Below are 9,841 nucleotides of genomic sequence, written 5' to 3'. Positions count from 1 at the left end.
AAAAAAAAAAAAAAGAAAATACAGTCAAGGTGGGGCACAGTGGCTCATGCGTATACATCCTAGCACTTTGGGAGGCCAAGGTGGGAGGATCACTTGAGACCAGAAATTCAACACCAACCTGGGCGACACAGCAAGATCCCATTTCTAAAACATGTATATATATTTTTATACACAAATATATATTTGTACATTTGCATATCAATATTTATATATTTGACTATTTATGAACAGTCAAATGTTTTCAGTGAAACCCTCAAAAATTTAACAAATTAACTGCACAGCTAAAGAGGAAATTAGTGAATTGTATGATAGATGTCAAGAAATGACCCAGAGAGATAGGACTGTAAACTCAAGAAAACTTAAACATAAAGGATGTGATGAAATATCCCAACACGTATCTAAATAATGGTTCCATAAATGGAAAACAGAGATGAAACTATTTTAAAAGATAATGGCTAAGATTTTCTACCACAGCTGAAGACATCAGGGGTCCTTAAACTAATGGAACACATCAAAAAAAAAAAACATAAAAAAAAAAAAAAAAAAAAAAAAAAAAAAAAAACCCGAAGATCAAAAAAAACAAGGAAATAAACAGCAACTCAAAAGTACTGTAAATGAAAAAATAAAAAATAAACAAGGAAAACATCTTAAAGGTAGCTCAAGAGGAGAATTACCTACCTACAAAGAAATTACACCTAAACTAACTGTTAACTTCTCATTAGCAAATAAAACTAGGCCAAGTGCAGTGGCTCACACCTGTAATCGCAGCTCTTTGGGAGGCTGAGGAGGATCACTTGAAGCCAGGAGTTCCAGACTAGCCGAGGCAACAAAGTGAGACCCTATCTCCACCAAAAAATTAAAAATTAATGGGAGCTAAATGATAAGAACTTATGAACACAAGGAAACAACAGACACTGGGGTCTACTTGAGAATGGAGAGTGGAAGGAGGGAGAGGAGCAGAAAGGAAAACTCTTGGGAACTGGGCTTATTACCTGGAAAATGAAATAATCTGTACAACAAACCACTGTGACATGTGTTTACCTATGTAACAAACCTTCATGTGTACCTCCAAACCTAAAATAAAAGTTAAAAAAAATTAAAAATTTGTCAAAACACAAAAGAATAACATCAAAGTACTCAGGGAAAGTAATTAACCCAAAATTCTAGACGCAGTTCAACAATCACTCAAGAGAAAAAGTGAAGTACAGACACTTTCACGAACACCAAGACCAAGTTTACTATCAAGGAGCCCTTACTGAAATAATTATTTAAGAACATTTTTTAATAAAGAAGGAGAAAACTGAACCAAGAAGGAAGAAATGGAGTGAAGGGAGAATGGTGAGCAAAGAAACTTGAAAAACACGTAATGAGAAAATACTCGCTATTTTTATAGGCGTAAGGTGGCTTAAATAAGGCAAAATTAACACGTAAATAACATTAACATGGAAGAGGGGCTGAAAGTTAAGGAGTAATTCATTCCAAACTCTTGGTCTTATTCAGGAGGACAGGAATAGTAATTAAGCTTAGACTTAAGGAAATGTTCATGTTAAAATGCTAACAGTAACGACATTTCTGGCTTAAACCCTGGAATAAGAGAGCTACAATGAAAAAGACCTGAACTAATTTCAAAGTCAGGACTTTCTTTAAACCTAACAGAGCAACCAGTTGGCTCAAAAACTAAGGGAACAACAGTACTTAAAGGGAGAGAGGAGATGAACATGTGCTTACTTGTCGGAGAGTACAGCTGGACACCAAAAAGAAGAGTTCAGGTAGAAGAGTCAGTAAATAAGTGAAATCCGATGTGGCTTGCTGAAAAGATAGTGTGAAACCGCTGGGGGTCACAGAAATTGAGGATATGATACCTTAAAGTCCTGCAGTGTCTTCCCACCCAACCCACTCAGAAGAAAGAGCCCTGAGGCAAGCTCTGAGGTATGCCCATTGTGAGGTAAACCTGGGCGTGAGCAGCAGCTAAGCCTGAGAGGCCAGACACTACCCTCAGATGACTCTCCCCTATCTCCACTAGGGAAGACAAATCTTCACTGTGAAAGGACAATGGTTACTTCTACCCTTAAGACAACAGTAAAAAATCACAGCAGCAGGGAGGAGGGGTAGATACCCGAGTCCTGGGAGAGGGGCAGGATTCCACATTGAGCCCACCGCAACAGCCAGGGAAAGGGCAAGATCCTGAGACTCAGGCTTAATCAAGAACAGAGACCACATCCTAATACCCCTCCTCATCTCCAAGCAAACTTCCAGGAAGAGTAAGAGCAGAATATTACTGGGAAAGGGATGGGAGAAAATCAAGAGCATGTAAACAGACCCTCACTATGGCACGCTTCGAAGGGGAGACCTGAAATTTAGACTGGAACAGACACTGTTCTGGTAAACCAGTTCCCACCCTGATCACAAAGCATCTCTAAGAGAACTGGAAGACTGGGGTACACTAGGTTAACCATAACACCACAAAAAGCTCAAATCCAGCCGAATGTGACAGTGAAAAGGAGGCCTAGCATGACTAATACCATTTTGTTCCTAAGCCCCCACCATCACCCAGTGATACCATCAAACTATGGGAGAAATTCAGTTTAAGTTTATAGTTTAAAGCAAATAGTCCCTTCTGGAAACTAACCCCTGAAGAAATAAGGGCAGTATACATGCAAGTAACAATGTTGTTAACGATTTCTTTTTTTTTTTTTTTTTTTGAGACAGGGTCTCACTCTGTCACCCAGGCTAGAGTGCAGTGGCACAATCATGGCTCACTGCAGCCTCAATCCGCCTGGGCTCAGGTGATCCTCCCACGTCGGCCTGCTGAGTAGCTGGGACCACAGGTGTATGCCACCACACCCAGCTAAGTTTTGTATTTTTAGCAGAGACAGGGTGTCACCATGTTAGCCAGGCTGGTCTTGAACTCCTAGGCTCAAGTAATCTGCCTGCATCAGCCTCTCAAAGTGCTGGGATTACAGGAGCGAGCCACCACGCCTGGCTAGCAAAGCTTTTATATGCACTCAGTAGCCAAAAAATTTGTGTGACTTGCTTTACAGCAATATTTGCTTTATGTGGTGGTCTGAAACCAAAACCATCTCCAAGGTATGCCTGTATTGTACAATGTAGATACATACACACACACACACACACACACACACACACACACACACCCCTACACCCCTATTATGGAAAGAACTCAGCATTTCAATGAATTTGCACAATAAGTCATGGAAAAAAACTCAGAGACGTCACTCAGGGTAGTTGTCAACTTTGGCTTCCCCTTCGTCTGCCATACTGTAAATGTTGGTAGAAAAGATTCAGCAGCCCCACAGAGAGCTATTGGCACCTACCCATTTACCAGTGTGGATCCAATTATAATAATTATATGTCTTACACAGGTGACTAGAAACAGGACAGGCATGTCTATAGGGTGAGCAGAGAGGAGGATCCATGAGATAGGCACTTGATATAGCAGCCACCGCACAAGGAAGAAGATACAGATATGAGGAGATGGGGGGAGCAAAAAGGGGCACCTTTGATAAGGGAAGTGTTTACTGAGCACTTCCTATGTTACAGGCAATGTGTCACATACTGAGGGTACAACACTCAACACTCCACGCCTCCACGGAGCTTACAGTAGAAAAGATCCTGGGATGTAGCTAGAGTACAAGCATCAAAGCAAAGCACATAATACATAAATAAATGGCTGGGCGTGGTGCCTACACCTGTAATCCCAGTACTTTGAGAGGCTAAGGCAGGCGGATCACGAGGTCAGGAGATCGAGACCAGGCTGGCTAACATGGTGAAACCCCGTTTCTACTAAAGACACACACACAAAAAAAACAAAAAACTATGTACCTGTAGTCCCAGCTACTCAGGAGGTTGAGCCAGGAGAATCACTTGAACCTAGGAGGCAGAGGTTGCAGTGAGCTGAGATCACGACGCTGCATTCCAGCCTGGGTGACAGAGTGAGACTCCGTCTCAAAAATAAATAAACAAATAAACAAACAAACATTACTTCTTGCAATTCTCCCAGCTTTATATGCCCATCCTTAGATCCTTGTCTTTTTTTTCTTTTTTTGCAACTGACATTCTGGGCTTCCGTGAAGACTCCACACAAGCAAAGTCATTTCCTTTCACAGTCCCCTTAACTCCCTCTAAGTGTGCCTCTTCAGGACAGGTGCAGTGGCTCACACCTGCAACCCCAGCACTTTAGGATGCCAACGTGGGCAGATCACAAGGTCAGGAGTTCGAGACTGGCTTGGCCAATAAGGTGAAATCCCATCTCTACTAAAGATACAAAAATTAGCCAGGCATGGTGGCACATGCCTGTAATCTCAGCTACTCGGGAAGCTGAGGCAGAAAAATTGCTTGAACCCAGGAGGCGGAGGTTACAGTGAGCCGAGATTGTGCCACTGTACTCCAGCATGGGTGACAGAGCAAGACTCTGTCTCAAAAAAAAAAAGAAAGAAAGAAAGAAATAACTCAGGGCGAAAGCGAAATCAATTCAAGGTTGAATCAACATGTAAATTTTTTGAAGAAGGAGGTGATGCTGCAGTTATTCTTTGTATATGTGGAGAGGAACAGTGGGCAATAGCATTGTATACAGGCATGAGCTAACAACTTTACACCAAGAAAGACTTGAATGAATGCTCATTCAATCACTAAGACAATCTAAAACTTAGCATGGCAAAGATTTCCTAAAAAGAATTCAGCATGTAGGGACATTTACCATGGGAGAAAGAAACAAACCAGGACATAAAAAATAACACCTTTATAGCACTTTCATATACATAAGCCCACCTGAACATAAAGAGTTTAACAGAGACCAATTTAATGTAAAAGATAAGGCCACAGAATGTGAACCAGATTTGAAAATGGTGCTCTTGATGAAGATTAGTATTCCTATACAATAGTAACAACATTTTCTAAAAACATTCTGGGTGCTCAAATGTGATTTCATAAAATATGAAGCATAAATGCTGAGAAATATTAAACTAGATCTAAGCCACTGTATTTGGAAGAACAAAAGAATAAAGCGGCCGGGCGCAGTGGCTCACGCCTGTAATCCCATCACTTTGGGAGGCCGAGGCGGGCAGATCACGAGGTCAACAGATCGAGACCATCCTGGCCAACATGGTGAAACCTCGTCTCTACTAAAAATACAAAAATTAGCTGGGCGTGGTGGCGTACGCCTGTAGTCCAAGCTACTCAGGAGGCTGAGGCAGGAGAATTGCTTGAACCTGGGAGGCGAAGGTTGCAGTGAGCCGAGATCCCACCACTGCACTCTAGCCTGGCACCTGGTGACAGAGCGAGACTCTGTCTCCAAAAAAAAAAAATAATAAAGCACATCTAATGAAACACTTTGTTAAAACATTAAATACCTTAAGCAGATTAAAGGTGTCTGGAGGGAAAAAAACAGCAAAGAATTTTAAGTTTAAATATGGAAGAGAGCTAAAGCTGTCAGAAAAAATATTCTTATTTCAGTTATAAATAGAAATGACATTCCTATATAAGGTTAACAGTGAGGGATAAAAGAAAAGGTACCTTTAGAAAATTAAAGGGAATGTCCACAAGAACAATGAAGAGTACTGCAGACAACAATCAACCAAGAAAGGAGTTACAAAAATTTTAATGAAATAAGGGAAGAATATTTTACCTTGCAGAGATTATGACCTTTCTGGTAAATTACCAAGGTTCCATTGAGCTAAAATTCTTGGGTTTTGTAGCATTTCATTTCATGTCACACCCCTGCTTAAAATCTTCAACCGTTTCCCAGGAGACAAGTTCACAATCCCAGCAAATGGCCTACTAAGCCTTTTCAAGACCTAGCCCCTGCTGCCAACTTCTGCTTCACTGTCTGTTTCTCTATTTTCTGGTCATTTTAGATTTCTTTCAGTTCTGTTTTTTTCTTTTTTTTGGAGACAGAGTCTCGCTCTGTCGCCCAGACTGGAATGCAGTGGCACGATCACGGCTCACTGAAGCCTCAAACTCCTAGGCTCAAGCAATCCTCTCAGCTTATTCTCTGGGAGTAGCTGGAACTACAAGCACATACCACCACACTCAGCTAATTTCGTGTTTTTGTAGAGATGGGGTTTTGCCATGCTGCCCAGGCTGGTCTCGAACTCCTGGGCTCAAGTGATCTGCCTGCCTCAGCCTCCCAAAGTGCTGGGATTACAAGCATGAGCCACCATGCCCGGCCCTCTTTCAGTTCTTTAAAAGGTTCTGTTTTTGCAAACCCCAGCTCTCCCACCTTGCCTCATCACATTTGCACCTTCAGTCTGGAAAACTTATTTCCTTAACTAAACCAGGTCCTTCTCATTCTTCAAGTCTCACTTAAATGCTACTTCCTCAGAGTGACCTTCCTATCTCTTCCCCAAGGACAGACTCTCCCAACCTTACCCTGTTACAACTGACCCTTGAACAACACAGGTTTGAACTGCATGGGTCTACTTATATCCAGATTTTTTTTCAATGTAAATTACACTGAGTATGTCTGCCTCTCCTGCCTCCTACCTTCTCCACCTCTTCCGCCTCTGCCCCTGCTGAGACAGCAAGACAACCCCTCCTCTTCCTCCTCAGCCTACTCAATGTGAAGACGATGAGCACCTTTATAATGATCCACTTCCTCTTAATGAATAGTGAATATCTTTTCTCTTCCTATGATTTTAATAACATTTTCTTCTCTGGCTTACTTTACTGTAGGAATATACAATATATTGCAACTAACATACAAAATAATGTGTTGATTGACTATATTACCAGTAAGGCTTCCGGTCAACAGTAGGCTATTTACTAGTTAAGTTTTTGGGGGGTCAAAAGTTATACTTGGATTTTTGACTGCATGAAGGTCAGCACCCCAACCCCTACGTTGTTCAAGAGTCAAGTACACACCCATAGTGTTCTGTAGTTCTCCTCTGCCTCCATCTCAAGACTAAATTCTTTGGCCACGCTTGGTGGCTCACACCTGTAATCCCAGCACTTTGGGAGGCTGAGGTGGGTGGATCCCTTGAGGTCAGGAGTTCAAAATCAGCCTGGCTAACGTGGTGAAACCTCGACTCTACTGAAAATACAAAAATTAGCCAGGTGTAGTAGCATGTGCCTGTAGTCCCAGCTACTCAGTAGGCTAAAGCACAAAAATCACTTGAACCCAGAAGGCGGAGGTGGTAGTTAGCTGAGATGGCACCACTGCACTCCAGCCTGGGTGACAGAGTAAGAATCTATCTCAAAAATTAATTAATTAATTAATTCTTTGAGGGCAGGGCCTACTTCCATTTTATTTATCACTCCATGTAGTCTCTAGCACAGTCTGGCACATGGTACATACTCATTTAGTAACATTTTTTAAATGAATGAAAGACAGATCCTCAGGATGTAGGACAGATTGAGAAATAAATAATTGGTAAAGTATAAAATACCTATTTGCACAAAATTATCTTTTGTCTATCCCAACTATTTTCAGTAAGTACAATTAAAATCAAACTTCTGCTTCTCATTTGCATCTTCTGCTAAACTTGAATTTAGTGGTAACATTAGGAATAATGATTACCAGCAATTAAAGTTAATACATCCCATAAGTGGCTGACAAACCTTGGTGGGGTGTGTGTCTGGGGGTATGGATAAATCCCAGGATATGTCACATCTTACCTGGCCTCTGGCAATCTTTGAAGGATTATACTCATCGGGAAATTAGTTTCTAAAATCAGTGCATGTCAGGGTAATCAGGTAAATCCAGGCCAGTGAATTGTTCTTCAACTATTACTTACCACCTTTTTCATCTGCCATAACTTCCTTATGAGACTGTTTATGTTTACTTTAATTATCAAAATACAATCTCATATTTCCAAGAACCTAATCTTTAAACACAATACAAAATCTTTTTCTTTTTTTTTTGAGACAGAGTCACTCTGGCACCGAGGCTGGAGTGCAATGGCATGGTCTCAGCTCACTGCTACCTCCGCCTCCTGGGTACAAGTGATTCTCCCACCTCAGCCTCCCGAGTAGTTGAGATTACAGGCACGTGCCACCATACTCAGCTAATTTTTGTATTTTTAGTAAAGACAGTGTTTAACTATGTTGGCCAGGCTGGTCTCAAACTCCTGACCTAATGATCTGCCTGCCTTGGCCTCCCAAAGTGCTGGGATTACAGGCGTGAGCCACCGCATCCAGTCTCTTTTTTTTTTTTTGAGACAAAATCTCACTCTGTGGCCCAGGCTGGGGTACAGTGGCGTGATCTCGGCTCACTGCAACCTCTGCCTCCCAGGTTCAAGGGATTCTCCTGCCTCAGCCTCCTGAGTAGCTAGGATACAGGTGCGCGCCACCACGCCCAGCTAATTTTTGTATTATTTGTAGAGACAGGGTTTCACCTTGTTGTCCAGGCTGGTCTCGAACTCTTGACCTCAAGTGATCTACCCACCTCGGACTACTAAAGTGCTGGGATTACACGCAAGAGTCACTTCACCTGGCCCATAACACAAAATTTAAAACTGATATCTAAAATTGCAACTTACCTAAAATAATGTAAGGCAATCTTTTTAAAAATATATATATTATTTTTACATGTTTTATTAACTTCCAAAAAACCAATGTTGTTCTTACTATCAAAATCCAGTTACAATGGCAGAAAGCACTTCATGTTACCATTTGATAAATGGTCAAAAAAAAAAAAGCAAGCCTATTTTGAACCAGTTATAATTGAATTGACAGTAAACTATTAATATCAGACCAGTGCTGTGTGTCTAACCTGTTTGCCATTAAAAATCCAGACACAACCTATCATACAAGGAGTTACTGATTTATCTGCCTGGTTCATATAAGGGTCACTTTCCATAGAGAAATGTTCAGCTAAAAGCAAAGAAAGTTAGATACAGTTTCCAAAACACTTTACTTCTAACCAAACCATTACATTCCTCTACTATAGGTACCCCAAAAAATAACACCCCTAAGCTATCCTATCAGCAGTGTCTGTCTACACAAGCAATATACTGAGCAGAGGCGGAAACCTGCACAAGTGGGGATCAGCCTGTGCTGATAAGACTTTCCGTTCCCAAGCTGGCCTTACTCCCCAGCCCATCCCAGAAGTAACTAAGAAGAAAATGATGCAGGCAGGAAAAGGCAGCTACAGTACCTTGCATGTTAAGCTGTTTCCAAATCCCATTACAATACAGTCTGAAGTAGACAAAGTGTCTGAATACCTGAATTTGATGAAGCCTGCTCTATGACATTCGCATTAGGTATGGATCTGTCAAGGAGGATTAGAAGTCCAAACAATAAAATGCACAATGTTATCAGCTTTAAATCAAGAAAACCAATTGTTTCCCTGTATGCTTACATTTGAAAGTAACTTCTTCTTGTACAATAATTACATTACTTTTACCTTCACTGCTTTTCCCTGCATTCCCAACATATCACCAAGAAAGTGGTATTTTATTTGCTGGTTTAAAAACAATCAAATGAAAATAAAATTTAAGCCATAAACACAAGGTAATTTATATCATTTACAGTTACGATCCTTTATATTCTGCTATGTATTATGTTTAGGCAAAAACTTTTGAAAATACAAAAAGCATTATGAAATAATGCGTGAAAAGTATTTATTTTTAATTTTGGTTTTTGTTGGTTTTTTTTGAGATAGAGTTTCACTCCCATTGCCCAGGCTGGAGTACAGTGGTATGATCTTGGCTCATTGCAACCTCTCCCTCCCAGGCTCAAGCCAACCTCCCACCTCAGCCTCCCAAGTAGCAGGGACTATAGGGGAACGCCACTGCACTCAGCTAATTTTTGCATTTTTTTGTAGAGACGGGGTTTTACCACGTTGGCCAGGCTGGTCTCGAACTTCTAAACTCAAGTGATCCGT

General features: G+C 41.1%; 1 protein-coding gene across 3 annotated transcripts in view; it reads right to left on the bottom strand.

Moving 5' to 3' along the window:
• CDKL5 (cyclin dependent kinase like 5) overlaps positions 1-9,841 on the bottom strand; it is a 213,136-nt gene that overhangs the window by 196,240 nt on the left and 7,055 nt on the right. The gene's annotated exons all lie outside the window — the stretch shown is intronic.

The sequence above is a fragment of the Cebus imitator genome, unplaced genomic scaffold (genome assembly GCF_001604975.1).
Source record: "Cebus imitator isolate Cc_AM_T3 unplaced genomic scaffold, Cebus_imitator-1.0 Scaffold128, whole genome shotgun sequence".
In the NCBI taxonomy this organism is placed as follows: domain Eukaryota; kingdom Metazoa; phylum Chordata; class Mammalia; order Primates; family Cebidae; genus Cebus; species Cebus imitator.
This window is presented reverse-complemented; position numbering and strand designations above follow the sequence as displayed.